Below are 15,359 nucleotides of genomic sequence, written 5' to 3'. Positions count from 1 at the left end.
GTAATTTAAATCTATTTTATTTTTTATATTAATCCAAATTTACTGTAATAAAGTAATTGTTCCAATTACTTAATTAAACTTTTCATTAAAACACAAAATATAATATGCGTATTGAATATAAAAGATAACACAAAATTATACATAAAATAATGATTAAATAATGTAAATACATTTTTATACACACACATTAAAATGGTCGAAAAAATGAATCAATAATCAATACAATAATATTATTATATAATAGATAAGAAAAATTGTAAGAAGTAGGTAGGTGTATAGTTTTTATAAATCGGATCCTTGTAAACTAAAAAAGTAAAAAGATATATTTAGATATAAGCAAATGATAAAAATGTTGTGTTAGTTTAATTATCTATAACTATATTTATAATTAAAAAATATATAAATTAACATAAATAATTAGCTGTAATTTTTTTTATGCTAATATTTTGCACGTAATTAGTATGCATTTGTATGACCTAACCCAAAATGTGTACATATCTTTCTTTCAAATCAAAAAATCAAAAATACACGGGGCGTTGTTGAGCAACAAAATAAATTAACATTTTTTTAACATTTTTATCAAATTTTTGTACGAAATTTGTTTATAGCATTTTTTTATATAGTCAAAGCATCAAAAACTATAAGAAACATTCTACTAATTTCATTTTTTTGGTATAAATATAGAAGATTTTTGCTATGATTCATAGACATTCAAATAATGTTTGTCGTATCCATAGACTATATAGAGAATTTCAAACTTTACCTGTGCTGAAAATGTTGTAAAAATTTGCATTAAACAATTTGTCAAATAACTTAAAAATGTTAATATTTATTAAGAGGTTAGAAATGAGAGGTTTAGGTATTTGGCTCACCCCATATATATGTATATTTTTTTTATCAGGGAAAGAGTAACAAGCTTAGATTAATTGAATTGAATTCAATTTTAACAAATATTTTTTTCTGTAATTTACAAGTCATTTTATTGAAAACATAAAAAATACAAATAATATATTATACTTAGGATTACACTTCATGTTTTATTATATAGTTAAAAAAAGAACTTTAGTTTTATTCTAGCATAATTTTCGTATTCTATGTTATAAAAATATGTTCTTAAAATTATTTATTTAGTTAAATAAATTAGTTAAGATGACACAACGATTTATCGAACATCAAAAGAATTTATTTAATTTATTATCCATTCTTTAAAAATAAAATATGATTGTTTATTTAAATAATGTGCAACACTAATAGCATTGATTTTAGAATATACTAATGTATACTTTAAAATCAATGCTGATAGTCAGTAATAGTGGAATATTTATATATATTTTAAATACATATTTAATGTTGTTTTTAAATTGTAATACTTGATAAGAATGTATATTTGCAATATACGTACAGTTTATTTTCAATCATGTTTTTTAAGTTCAATAAAAAAATTATGTTAAAAACATTGAATACAAAATATACAGTCCCATTTAGGTACCTAGTACCTACTTACTATATAATATCTAAAATCTATATATGTTTTAAGTAGACCGAGTTACAACTACCGTATATAATATTATATTATCGAATATTGACGAAGAAAATATTTTACATTTTCAATAAAACCATATACAGACCACGAACGGCAAACAAAGATGTTATCTAGTCTATAACATATAATTCAAATGTGGATAATGGGCGTGGTAGTGGTTTTAGACCTTTCCGTGTTCGCGATGTTAATAATTCGTGCAAAAAGGTGTGTTGCAGTGAAAGGAAATCGAGTGCCGTATGTTTAAGATTAAAGTAACTGGGATAGTGGAAATAACAGAAACATTGAGAATGAAACAGTAAGGGAAGTAAATCATATAAATAATAATAATAATAAATAATGGGTAGATACAAAATCAAGAAGACACTTTTCACATAATCGCGTTAAAATGCAAGAAAAATATGCAACAACGAGTATTAAGTTTAAGTATTGAGACATTAAAAAGACTGAATAGTGGTTCATGTTCGCAAATACAGGGAATAAATGGAAATATCTTATTAAATTCGGAAGGGGCATTCACTTTTATGGGTAGATAAGAAGGTTATCTAGACAGGTTATCTAGAAAAACAATATTTAATCCTTTAAAAGGTTATATACTCTTGACAAATTTTAAAAGGAATTATATATAAATATATAATATGTGACACTGTATATGAAACTAGAATTGCCTTCGATAATATTTATAGCTAGGTATTATATTAAATTATAACATATAACCAATACCTAGGTATTATTTTTTGTAGTCATTTAATAACGAGAAATATACATTGATTTGTAAGCAGCATACATTTTAATGTTGCAGTTATTATTTCTTATTTAACGCAAATAAAAACAACGACGATAGTCACAATAAAAGTACTATTACTACTATCAGTACTAAAACATTTATGGTAAAAGTAAATGTACTTATACATTATATTCTTATGCAACATTTAATATAATTTTGATGAAAATATATTTTATTAATGTATTGTATACTTAGGTGAGATGTAAGAAATTATCCAAATATGCATGTACCGATTCCGAAAACAACAAATACCGAATGTATGAATAACGTAAAATAAAAATGACACATTAAGCCACCACTAAACACGTGATTAAAGATTATAGATTTATATGTCTGTGGTAATATGAAGAAATTGCAAAAAAATAACTAAGATTAAGTGTGATTATAAATCTGATTCGAATATATTAATACTTATGCGATAGCATAGATATGTAAATACGAGCACGAGTGTATTATATTATGTAGGTACTTAGAGAACTAGATACCTACAGGAATCGGTGGATTTACGGTGTTAATGGAGAGAGAATGAGACAGAGACAAAGAGACAAGACAGTAAAATTATAAATATATGTACTATAATTTATAATATTATTATATGTGGTAGCGTAAATATATATAAATATATATAGTTAAATACACATATACGTATAAACACGATTTAGCAATATTATACTATTTACATACATAAGAGTGCATTAAAAATACGAAACTCGCGTTATTATGATCGTCGTCGACAAGCTGCGCGTGTTATGAGCTTAGAAATTACGAAATCATGGAAATAAATAATAATAATAATATAATGAGTAATCTATATACAGATCGGCGATCGCAGGTTTCTGCAGCTGTAGTCGCTTAAACTAGCCATAGGCGACTGAGGAACGCGCATTATTAATCGTGGTTGCAACTCGAGTACTCGACTGTAGTATTATTATATCTTATTAAATTTCCGATATATTTATATAAATTATACTATACACACACTGTAATATTGTACATACATATTAATTCTATGAATATTATTTCATTTTATTTATGAATTAATTAATTCGTGTTACTAAAAAGTATTCATTAATTGTTTGATTATGAAATTTACTTGGCCAAATGGCAAATATTGAAATATAATATAATCTTATCGATCAATACATAATATATCACCTGTTTACGATAGAGTGTCAAAGCTTTTGTATAATAACAATACATTGTTTGTGACAATAAGTCAACTTTCGCGTTAACCATCATTCTTCTGTTATACCACAGCCACGCTGTATTTTACAAAAATATAGATGTTACAATTGTAAATTGTATTATGGATTAGTAATTATTTTAGATATTTTAAAAATTTATTAAATATTAAAATTAGTGCATATTATAATATTTTAACGACATGCTTAAATATTTCTTGTAATGTAACCAGACCTTACTACAATAAATAATATGTATTTTTTTCATATTTTTTGGTGCTTATGTAATATAGACGATTAAACATCATTTGGGTTATATCTTGTTTTAGGTGTTTGATGTTTTAAGGTCTTTAAGATGTGTAACGGGTTGGTTTAATTTTGGCGAAGGCCTAACTTAACTATGGTTACGTTATTTTAAGTTTTGATATTTAAATCTAGATTGTAGGAGATAACCACGTTTCATGCGTATAACTCATCACGTTTGACACATTTTAGTATAACTATAGTGAAAATGGCTATACAGTCTTGCAACTCATAAGCTAGCCGATTTCGGATTTCACTCTTCGTGTCACGATTACCTAACGAATAATTAAAGACAAGTGTGCATTAGATATATGTTATATAAATATATATACCTATTCTTTTCTGTCCGTCAGCTGCAGTGCCCAGAACACGAATAAACAGTTATCGATGTACTTATATATCGCGCAAAACTGGTTCCGACACCTCTTCACTCGTTAACTCGTCTTCGCACATGGTGTATTAAACAGTGCAGCGATTTCTTCGATCGTAAATCCACATATATATTATATTATAGCTAGCTGAAGCAGCCGATGTGTATAAATTATAATGGTCACCGATAAATCAAAACAACATATAGGTAAAACAGAGGCGGTGGCCCCGTCCGGATCGCGTGCGGAACGTTACTTCTATTGAGTTATATACTTATATATATATATATATATATATATATATAATTTAGGTAAATGTATACAGACCAAGACTATACAGGAACACCAGTTGACGAGTCTGCAAAGAAATAACCATATATTTATTTATATATATAATATCACCATTCAACTGGTCGCCGTGAACGAAAGTCGTGAACAGATGTGTATCGGCACCGTCGCGTACAATGAAACGTTTGCGAAAGTCCGTATATTATTTTAGCAACTATATCGGTCTAGTATGTACTAGAAAAAAAACATCGCTAGAAACTCGTAATTATAATATAGGCCAAGTCTAGAGAGAATTTCGCTTCCACTAACCATATACCTACATTATATTGTATATATATCTAATATATAAAAATCTCGTGTCACAATATTGAAAATGTTTGCTACCAAACTCCTCCGAAACGGATGGACCGATTTTCATGAAATTTTGTGTGTATATTAAGTAGGTCTCAGAGAGTGATGTAAAATTTTTTTTATACCCCTAAGTGTAAAGAGTAGCTCACCACAAATATTGAAATCAGTAAAAATAATAATAATAATAATAATCACGCGTTGCCACGGCTACTAGAATATTTTTTTTATGTGTGTATTTTATCGGCGTGTAGAGGTGAATTTTTCTGAGGCGTAAGACACCAACTAGCTCAATTATTATATTACCTCTTTATTATGTTTAAAGGCTGTGCGATTATTTAATCGATTATTCGATTAATATATTATTTTAAACGAATGATACATAATCGGTTAATCGATTGAAAAATGCAACTCTAGACGGGACAGTTATGTAAAATTGATATGTCAGAGATATCATCTACACACCAAAAATAGTTCTTTACGCTAAATGTTAGCATTGTTAGTATTATAGGCAACCGAACTTAACACGGGTGAATTTTGTACGGACGACGGACGTAGACCATTTGGGCGAATCGACTTAGAATATGGTCTGTTTGGCAAATAAATATATACCGTTTGGGCGGTATGAAAATGCTTATAATATACTCAACAATTAATTTAACAAAATCATATAAAATATAAATAATTAATAAAAAGTCCTATTAAAAAAAAAAATATTGGTATAGATATTAATGATATGATATAGGTAGATAGTAATGTACAATCAAAATGTTATAAATAAAATTACATATAATATAATTAGTAATTAAAAGTAATTAAAGTAATCTATTGATTCTGTATGTCAATGCTCATAATAGTAATATACATTCAATTCAACTATTAATTATTTAAATTTTTGATAATAGTGATTAATATAATGATTACTGATTAGCAACAATATCATCCGTATCTGTCACAAGGTTTTTACCTCGTATATAAGTAAAAATAACTTCACTTGCTCAAACGGCTATTATTTTTTTAGTCAAAATTATTACCTTCGCCCCAACGACCGCCGCCTTTTTGTACGAGTGACGAAGTGCACGGGGACAGCTATAGTATTATTATATGGCTATGTGACAATGAGAGTATAATACTATATATTGTAATTATTTGTTTTCATTATTTAGAATATCAAAACAAACTAAAATAATGCCAAAATCATGGGAACCCTTGGAAAAATAATATTAATTTAAAAATAATTTGATAATATTTTAAAAATTTCGTTAAACAACAACAACAAAATTGATATTTACTTAAACAGCAGTTAGGCAGTGTCATATTGATTCGTGTCTACATTATATTTAATATAAGTATTATGATAACACATTAACATGTAATAAATAAAACATAATATTTAACATAATAAATATTTATCTATTTCAATATTTTAAAAATGAAATTGGTTAATAATTAAAATTATTTTTAAAAATATAAATTATTATTCGTCATAAAGAAATATAAACGTTGTAAATAAACGTATTTATTTTTGATGTAGGTACTAACTCTTCTTTATTCGTCGGATGATGGGTAAATACACTTAGAAAAACAACATTTGGTATGCTGGTCACTCAAAAAATAAATATTTGTAAAATACCAATGCATATATACTGTAAATTATACAGCCACATATAAGGTAAACGTTTTTTTTAACATTTACTAGCTGTAAAATTAGTTGAAAGAACATAATTACCAATGAAAAACGTATATAACCTTAAACATATCCCTAAACTATGTATAACATAGGTATGTTAATGCATGTACTACATATTATATATATATATACGATAAGTGATAACAAACGGAATCATTAACAACAACTAAAATAATTATTCATAGTTGTTTACATATTATAAAGTATATACGTGCTTTTCTCAACTAAGACAATAAAGTATTACCAGGTCGAGTCTCAGACTCTACACATAGCTGAATGTACAGTACCAATAAGAACTAAGGCCCGTTTCACATGGACGCATATCATACGCGACGTATCGTACGCGCGCGTTTTTATAGTTTACATTGATTGAGTCCGTCGGAGTGGCGCGTATGTAACTAACGTAACCGAAAACGCGCGCGTACGATACGTCGCGTATGATACGCGCCCATGTGAAAAGGGCCCAAGAAATGGTGACACGTCAAAATATCTCGGTAAAAATACCCCCAACAAAACATCTCAAAAACAAAATAACTCGCGTAAATATTAATTAAAAATTTTAACCATTTTATAAAAGTTACTTAGATATTAATACAGTATAATATTATTATTAACATTTATAAAATATAAACAAATTAATTAAAAATTGCTTAAAAAAATATTAAAATTATATTACAATATTGTCAATATTATATATTATTATGTTTTTCGTCAAAAATTAATATATATTATTAAAAGTTACATAAATGTTATTAAAATACAATTATTAATAACATTTATAAAAAACAATAAAATTAATTAAAAAATGTTTAAAACAATATTAATATGATATTGTAATATTATAATGTTTTTCGTCATAAATTAATATAAATTATTAAAAGTATCTATGTAGATGTTATTAAAATACAAATAATACAATTATTATTAATACGCGTTGTAGCGTTATTGTAGGTAATGATTATAATGATACGATATATATACCATTATCAAAATAACGAATAACACACATTCATTTTAGAATTTTAGATAAAGTTCGATTACTACTAATCGCAACTTTTATAATAAAGGTTAATATTTTAAATAATTATTTACACGGGATAGTTTTGCTGGGATATTTTGACCGGGGTATTTTTACTCGGATATTTTGATGTTATAGAACCCTAAAAAATACTGACTGTTTACTATACGATTATCGGTTATCTATTTTTAAAGTAAATGTTTTGAACGGAAAAGTATTATATATTTTCTGGTATACGTGAGAATAAATGCGTGTTCTAATTGCCAGATATACTTGCCACCATTCACCTAAGTATATTGTATATATATATATAATATAATAATAGGCATATAATATACGGCAATCATAACACAACGCGTTCGATAATATTTCATTCGCATCACGACGATTGGATTGAAATCGAATTATCTACCACATATACATTTTTGTACAAACATATATCATATTACCATAGCTTACCATACGTAACCTCATGTTTGTATAAAAAATATATAACATCGAATAACAATATAACGCATACATATACAATCGTATTTGGTGAAACGTCGACTGATTGCTGAATGATTATTTTGTGTTTATTATTTCGCATTGATACTCGAAATGTAGCATGTCTATATAATGTGACGTATTATTATTATACACAATACCGCAATGGTCGCAATCAAGGTCAAAATTGATTTTTATTATTGGGCTGCAATTGGACGTATTAAAATATATAAATCGAAACTTATACTTTATAAAAATAACAAGTAACGTGAGAAACTGAGAAATTGAGAACCTTCCTAACAAAGACGTGCCGCCGTTTTCTCAACAGAATACAATTAGATGTCAGGTTCAGAGTATAATACATTACGTATAGACTTAATCATGCGGAATCGTTGAAAATATAAAATCGACTTGATAACTTCACGTAATTAATAATAAAAATAGTGAAGACCTTATATAACAGATATATATATATGTGGCATTGGTGAATGAGGACGTTGAGAAATTAAATTTTTCGAGATAATTGGTACCGTAAAACTTCGCGCGAATCGTCTAAAGCACATATTATATATTATATATATTTAAATGAATTCATTTTCAAAATTTTATATCAAAAAATAAATACATTTTTTAGGGATGAAATAAAACAAAGCACAGAAATTATGCACATATTAGTGTAAAATATATACTTCAATATATTTTTTTACCATCAAAAAATATTTATCTTTGCATTTATTATATAATAGGCAGCTTAAATAATATAGGTAGATATTTTTGGAGATTGGTACTAAAGTCAAACATCTCAAGTATCCGAATCTCGAAAACGAACTAGGTTAATAAAGATTATCCGGATATTGTAGGATTATCCATACATTAACGGATTTATTTACCTATAATAATATACTGGCTTTAAAATCAGTAAAAGGAAACCAATATATTATTTGTATATTTATGAAGTAAATATTTTACTAAATATTATCTTGTTCATAAATCATATATGTGTGTGTGTGTGCATATAAGTGATTAGTGAGTAGCTGCAGCTTACATTTTTTATTGATTCATAAGTATAATAAAGTAAAATTAAAAAAAAAATGACTGTAAAAATTATTTATTTAACATAATATAGAGAAAATTATTCATAAGCTTCAGTGAAATCGTTAAAAAAAATCTACTATCAACGAATCTTCAGAGGACGCCACACCCGCATGTGTTGTTTTCGTCTTATAAACACACATCTTAGTAAAAATCGTATCACGCGGCAAGAACCTCTGTGATTATAGTCCAAGTTAAATAACCCAATTTATACACACTATAAAAAGGAAAACATAATTGGCGATGCAACATCGTTTTTAATGTTTTGACATCACTAATACGAAAAAGCTCTTTTATTGTTTCAAACAAAATCCACTTTTTTAAACTCGAATAACTTTTTTTTTAGTTCTGATATCGTAAATATAAGAAAGACGTTTCACATCCAATGTTTTCTTTTTATTATAGTTGCTTGCCCTTGCCCGCGTGTAACGATGACAACGCATGCGGGCGAAGTGTCCTCTTGATTGTTTATCAGTTCAATGTTTTTTGACAAACCGATTATTTTATGGTAAAAATAAAAGGTACAGTATGTCCAAAGTTCAATAATTATTAGATATGAAAAAAATAATCGAAGAATATCAATAATACATGTAAATATTATTTTTATCCGGAATAATATATTATACATGCTTTTACGAATTGCATAAAATTACAAAATATATACCAGAGTACCACATTGTAACAATATCGTATTATGACGTGTTTCTAGAAAAAACCTTTAAGCAGGTGTTCGTTTTGGCTTATCTTCGTGTATACGTCGCGTAAAACACGTAATTGCCATTCCGGCCGGACACGCCGCCGTCGCCGTCGTAGGTACCTGCCTACCTTTATAAACTGTGTACCTATGTATATATGTATTATATTATACGATTGTTTTTTAGACTTATCCGCTCTCTCACACCGTGTCCGTCCGTCGTCTAACTGGCCGGCCGCGTCCCATTACAGGTGTAATGCGTATAAACACACGCGCGTCGCACGTTTTTTTTTTCTTTTTACAACCATAATATTATTTATGTAAATTTTTCACACGTCTTGTGCGCGGGCTCTTCGAATGTGACAAAGTCGACTCGTAAACGGGCACGCACGCACACGCTCAGCCGTCATAATATATACTCGCCGCGGTAAAACGTACCGGATCTCGGCGGCGGCGGCGGTGGCGGCGGCGGAGTGACGTCCAAAAATATTACATTCTGCACGGCCGCCCGATCTCGACCGAACACACCTTCCATTAACCGGCCGACGACTACCGCCAGAGTGTTACCCGCCGTATAATACGCGTGTACGAGGTACCATACTATACCTGTATGCGCATATATATAAACATAATACACTTATACAATACCTGCGCGCGGGTTCTGTTAAGTAGTTAATTTTATATAGTGCCCGACCACACCTCGTCATGGTCGCGTATATACGCGTTATTTTTTTTTTTAAGTCATACTAACTAATATATATAATATATATAACTACACACACACTTATTGACTACCTATATGTAGTGCTGTGGTGCTCCGTCTCCGCAGATATATCGTCACTTTTCCTACACTCCTCCTCCGCCGAAGCCACCACATCCATCTCCTTCTTCTATATAACATCATGCTCCCCGTCCATCGCGACCCTCTTCCCCGCGTACGCCACGACTCGTGTCTTCCGTAATGCCTATATACCTGCACATAATAAAATCCATTTATCGACCATAATATTATATAATATACAATATATATATCGGTTATAATATTACATATTATAATATTAACGGCTGCAGTGCAGTTATCGTGATCATGTGTATAGGTGCGTAACGCCGACGGAATAACCGCGTGATATCGTAATGGTAATAATAATATGCGCAAAAGGTATGTGTTGTGCGGCGTAGGCACCCATAACGCTGTAAGGTGCGCACGTGTTATTAATATTGTTATTGTTACGATATACGCGTATTGTTTACGTCTCGCCGCCGAGCCCGTTCGCGACGTAATGGCGATAATTAATCGCACAAGCCGACGGGCGGTATATAGCTCGCCACTATAATTATTATTATTATTATAGTATGATATCGTATATTATAATATACACCTATATAGGAGAACGCCAACCGGAATATTATTATGTCGCAAGATACCCAACTATAATAATAATAACAATATGTATAGGTATACGCATTATTGTTGTTGTTGCGACCGGCACGTATCCGTTCCTCGTGATATCGTTGTGTCGTAACACAATCACCAAGGCTGGTCGCGTCGACGAGTTTAAAAGAGTCTATGATTTTTTTCAGTTTTTTTGAAGGTTTTTTTCCACGACTTGATAACAATATGTGCTCGCAGACTTCCTTTTTTCGTATTTTTTTTATGAATTTTGAAGGAATCCTATACACAAAATATGTCGCTCTTGTGATCTCCCGATCTTCGAATCTACAACACTCACGCCGGCACACCACAGTATGATTTTGTTGGAAATGTTATTTTTCAATTATTCACACCAAAAGGTAGGTACGACCCCGCTCCCATATTATAACAACATAACCCCTCCCCGCCACTCATCACCGAAAACGAGATTCCGCTAAACCAGTCGAAAGTTCAGAAAAAAGCGACTTCCACCCGACGATTTATCGTCGGTCGTCGTTTTAAAGTGTCACATTAGGTAAACATTATTATATTACACTCATCGCCGAGGCGTCACCGCGCGCTCAGCGGACAACCTGGACCGAAAGGTCACGGTTCGCCGCGCAATATTCTAATAATAAGCGTATACACAGAGGTAACCGAGCCCATTCGCACACGCACATTAATTATATTATATATTAATATATGTCGTCGTGTTTTTCGTATAATATTAAATAAATATGTTTTTTACAGCACCGCTGCGCCTTTTTTATGACACGTGCGGATAACGTTTACACGAATACGAATAATATAATAAACGACTGCATAGGTATACAATAATATATTCTAACCGTATAGTTATTATTTTCGTTCTGTCTTTGGTTTCTACGGACATTTTATTATATAGTGTTGTCGTACGGACCATATTATAATATGTTTTTGCGTCGTTCACTGCCGCGGGCGTGCTGTGGCGGACATTAATATATTGTCGTTATTATTGCGTAGTTTGTATAAAAAATATACCGTTTTATTAGTTTATCTATATGCCTATAATATACACAGTATGATACTTATATGATATTCGTACGACAAAAATAATTACGCTTCGAGGTTCGAGATTATAGTCTACAGATACCCATCATAGTCAGTATTTTAGGTACCCGATATTATGTTCTACGGAACTATTAGGTATACGACGACGATCGGTATCTGAATAGTTGCGAGGTCAAAGCATACGTATAAGTGTATAATATTATAATATAATATATTTCTATTTTTTATTATTGTTGCTTTGAAAATCATTGAAACAATAATTACCGGAATGCCTGAAAAATATGATTTATTAAATCGTTGCGAAGAATGGAAATAAAATAATACTGTACAATCTCTTACGCATCTGATTGGATATAATTTTATTACAAATAAACCGCGGTTTATATTGTGTTTCAGTCGATTCCTTCGTATATTTACGAATTCTAGTATTACAAGTGGATACGATTGGTACAACGGCGACGGTCGAAAAAAACTTCGGGTGTGCAAACAATTGTTTTAAAAGCGCAATTGTGGAAAAATTACGAAAAATTTTGTGAAACGAATTCAACAGGTGTTCAAAGTTCTTAAATCCATTCTACGATTTACACATTAATATTCAATATAATATACATATATTATATTAATACATTATACATCATAATAAAGTATCACAATGACATACTGATATCAAAAATTTAACGTTTTTTAACAGACAAGTTAACCATTCATATAAAGTATAAACGAAAGTTATTTTATATTACGTAAAATCATATTTGTATAATATGTACATGCGTCTTAACAGGTGTTAATAAATGACGATCGTACATACCACTGGCCGTCACTGCAGTTTTGTTAAAATTAAGGTTTCAGGACTATAACATATAGTTGGCTACTTTTGCTTGATCTATAGTTCTAAGTAATAATTATTCAAGGCACCGATTATGGCCGTAAACACAACGCACGAAAGAACAACGCCCGTCATATAGTTATTGATATTGAAGTTATTTTCTTGTAACGACCATTTGTTTTATGTTTCCGTCCATTAGATATGTAAAATAAAAAGGTATATTATATAGCCATATAGGTAGTATTTAGAAATGGTTTCACAGAATGTACTATACATTAAATAGTAAATACCTGCCGTGTTGTCATTTGGTAAAAATTTAAGTAGCAACAACCTGCAAAGAAATATAATATAATATGTACCTGATATAAATTAAAACCATATAGTGTATGGTGCCCATACCGTAGTTTTTTACCTCATATTTTTTTGTTATGCCCGTAAAACGGTTTTTTTTTCACCGTATAGAATTTCAAGTTATTATTTACAATTACGAAAAAGAAAAAAAAATGTATAAAAGATAATAGATTTCATTAAGCAACACGAACGATATCCATCCACTGATGTGAACAGCTGTTGTGTGCATTTATTATAGTTACCTACGTATACAATATTGTGGTATACGAATAATATATTATAACCTCGTATTATAATAGCGCAGAGAAGCGAAAAATAAACAATATTCAGCAGACTTGAATCTCAAACACTTGTTATTACTTGTATAGTGTATAATATGGTATATGTATTATTATAATTTATAAGATTTATTTATTATTATGGCAGGTACACACATGCGTTTGATAATGTTAATAATTATTACCGAAGTGGTAATAATAATTGTACATAAAATGATGTCGCGGTTAATGTGCTGTGCGGGATATTATAACGTCGTGTGTACCTACCTTATAATATAATATAAAATAATAAATAACAATCCCATGCATAAACCCACACGAAAATGTTCACATTGGCGTGTACGGAAAATTATACAGCGTACGTACGTATGTAAATGGCTATTTGCCCGAACATATTACACGTATACATATTATTATATATATTAGAGTTTGACCACATTGGATTAGGTTGTCGGTGCAGCAATATAATGCAATAATATTGTACACAATTGCAGGTACTGGTTTTGTATAATATAATCGCGGTACACCATAACGAAAACGTCGGAAAAGGCGGAAACGGCGAAGAAAAAAATTGGAAGTAAAAACCGCACGATACGTCGTAGGTGCAGCAGCAGCAGTGGTTCCTATATACCATTATTATTTGGCCGCGCAAACGACAGTTTTGTTGTATGTAGGTATATTTATCCGAAGTGTGTATACCTCGTGGTGTGGCAAAGGGATAATCAACAGGCTGCCGCCTACGAGTGGGTGGTAGGTGGGCGGATAATGATTTAGTATTTACCTACTACAATAGGTATAGTTAAAAATATGACAGAAAATGCCTTTATCGTGTTAAGGGCGGTAATGGTTTATATAAAATAACCTCTGAACAATTTTAAGTTCACTGCGTCACAGGTATAAACCCGCTTTGATAGTAATTGCATGTATGCGCGTATATATATCTATACCCGCCTATATATTTATCTACCTATTAGGTATTTGTTATTATTTATAAGTTTTAACATTACCTATATGTTATGATTTACTCTGCTTTTAATTCTGCAGACTACTCAATGTTTCGGAAACGGACGGATAACCCGGGTAGGCGTCATAAAATAATTATGAGTTTTCGGCCGCTGCAAAACATATAATTATTCTTTTATATAGTTTACGTATAGGTAATTAATAATATGATAGTGATGAGTTCATCTCTGTTTTTAGATATTTGCAAGAGTACAATATTATTATACTTTTTTGATTTAATTAAAATATCGAACAATACTATGTACGTGCTAGGTATAAGTAAATTAATATATTGTAGGTGCCTCTTAAAAAGTTATTTTTTCACATTTGTTTCTATAATAATTTTATTGTAGCTTCGGCAGCCGAAACACACAGTGGCCCATATAAATAATATAGGCCTACTGCTGCAACTTGTTACAATAATATTATAATTTACAACAAACCGCCGCCGAGCTGTAAAGCGTACTGTATGGTCGTTAAAAAAAAGGCAATAATCGACGAGAAAATCCAGTTTTTCGACCGCGACGAGATGGAAATCGCGACCCGAGCGCGGTGTAGACGACGCGATGATCGTATCTCCACGCGATCGATGGCGGGCAGGAGGAATTAAATATAATAGTAGGTAAAAAATATAAAAAAAAATATA

This window comes from Rhopalosiphum padi, chromosome 2 (genome assembly GCF_020882245.1).
Source record: "Rhopalosiphum padi isolate XX-2018 chromosome 2, ASM2088224v1, whole genome shotgun sequence".
NCBI lineage: Eukaryota > Metazoa > Arthropoda > Insecta > Hemiptera > Aphididae > Rhopalosiphum > Rhopalosiphum padi.
The sequence above is the reverse complement of the archived record's forward strand: the minus strand, read 5'-3'. Positions refer to the sequence as shown.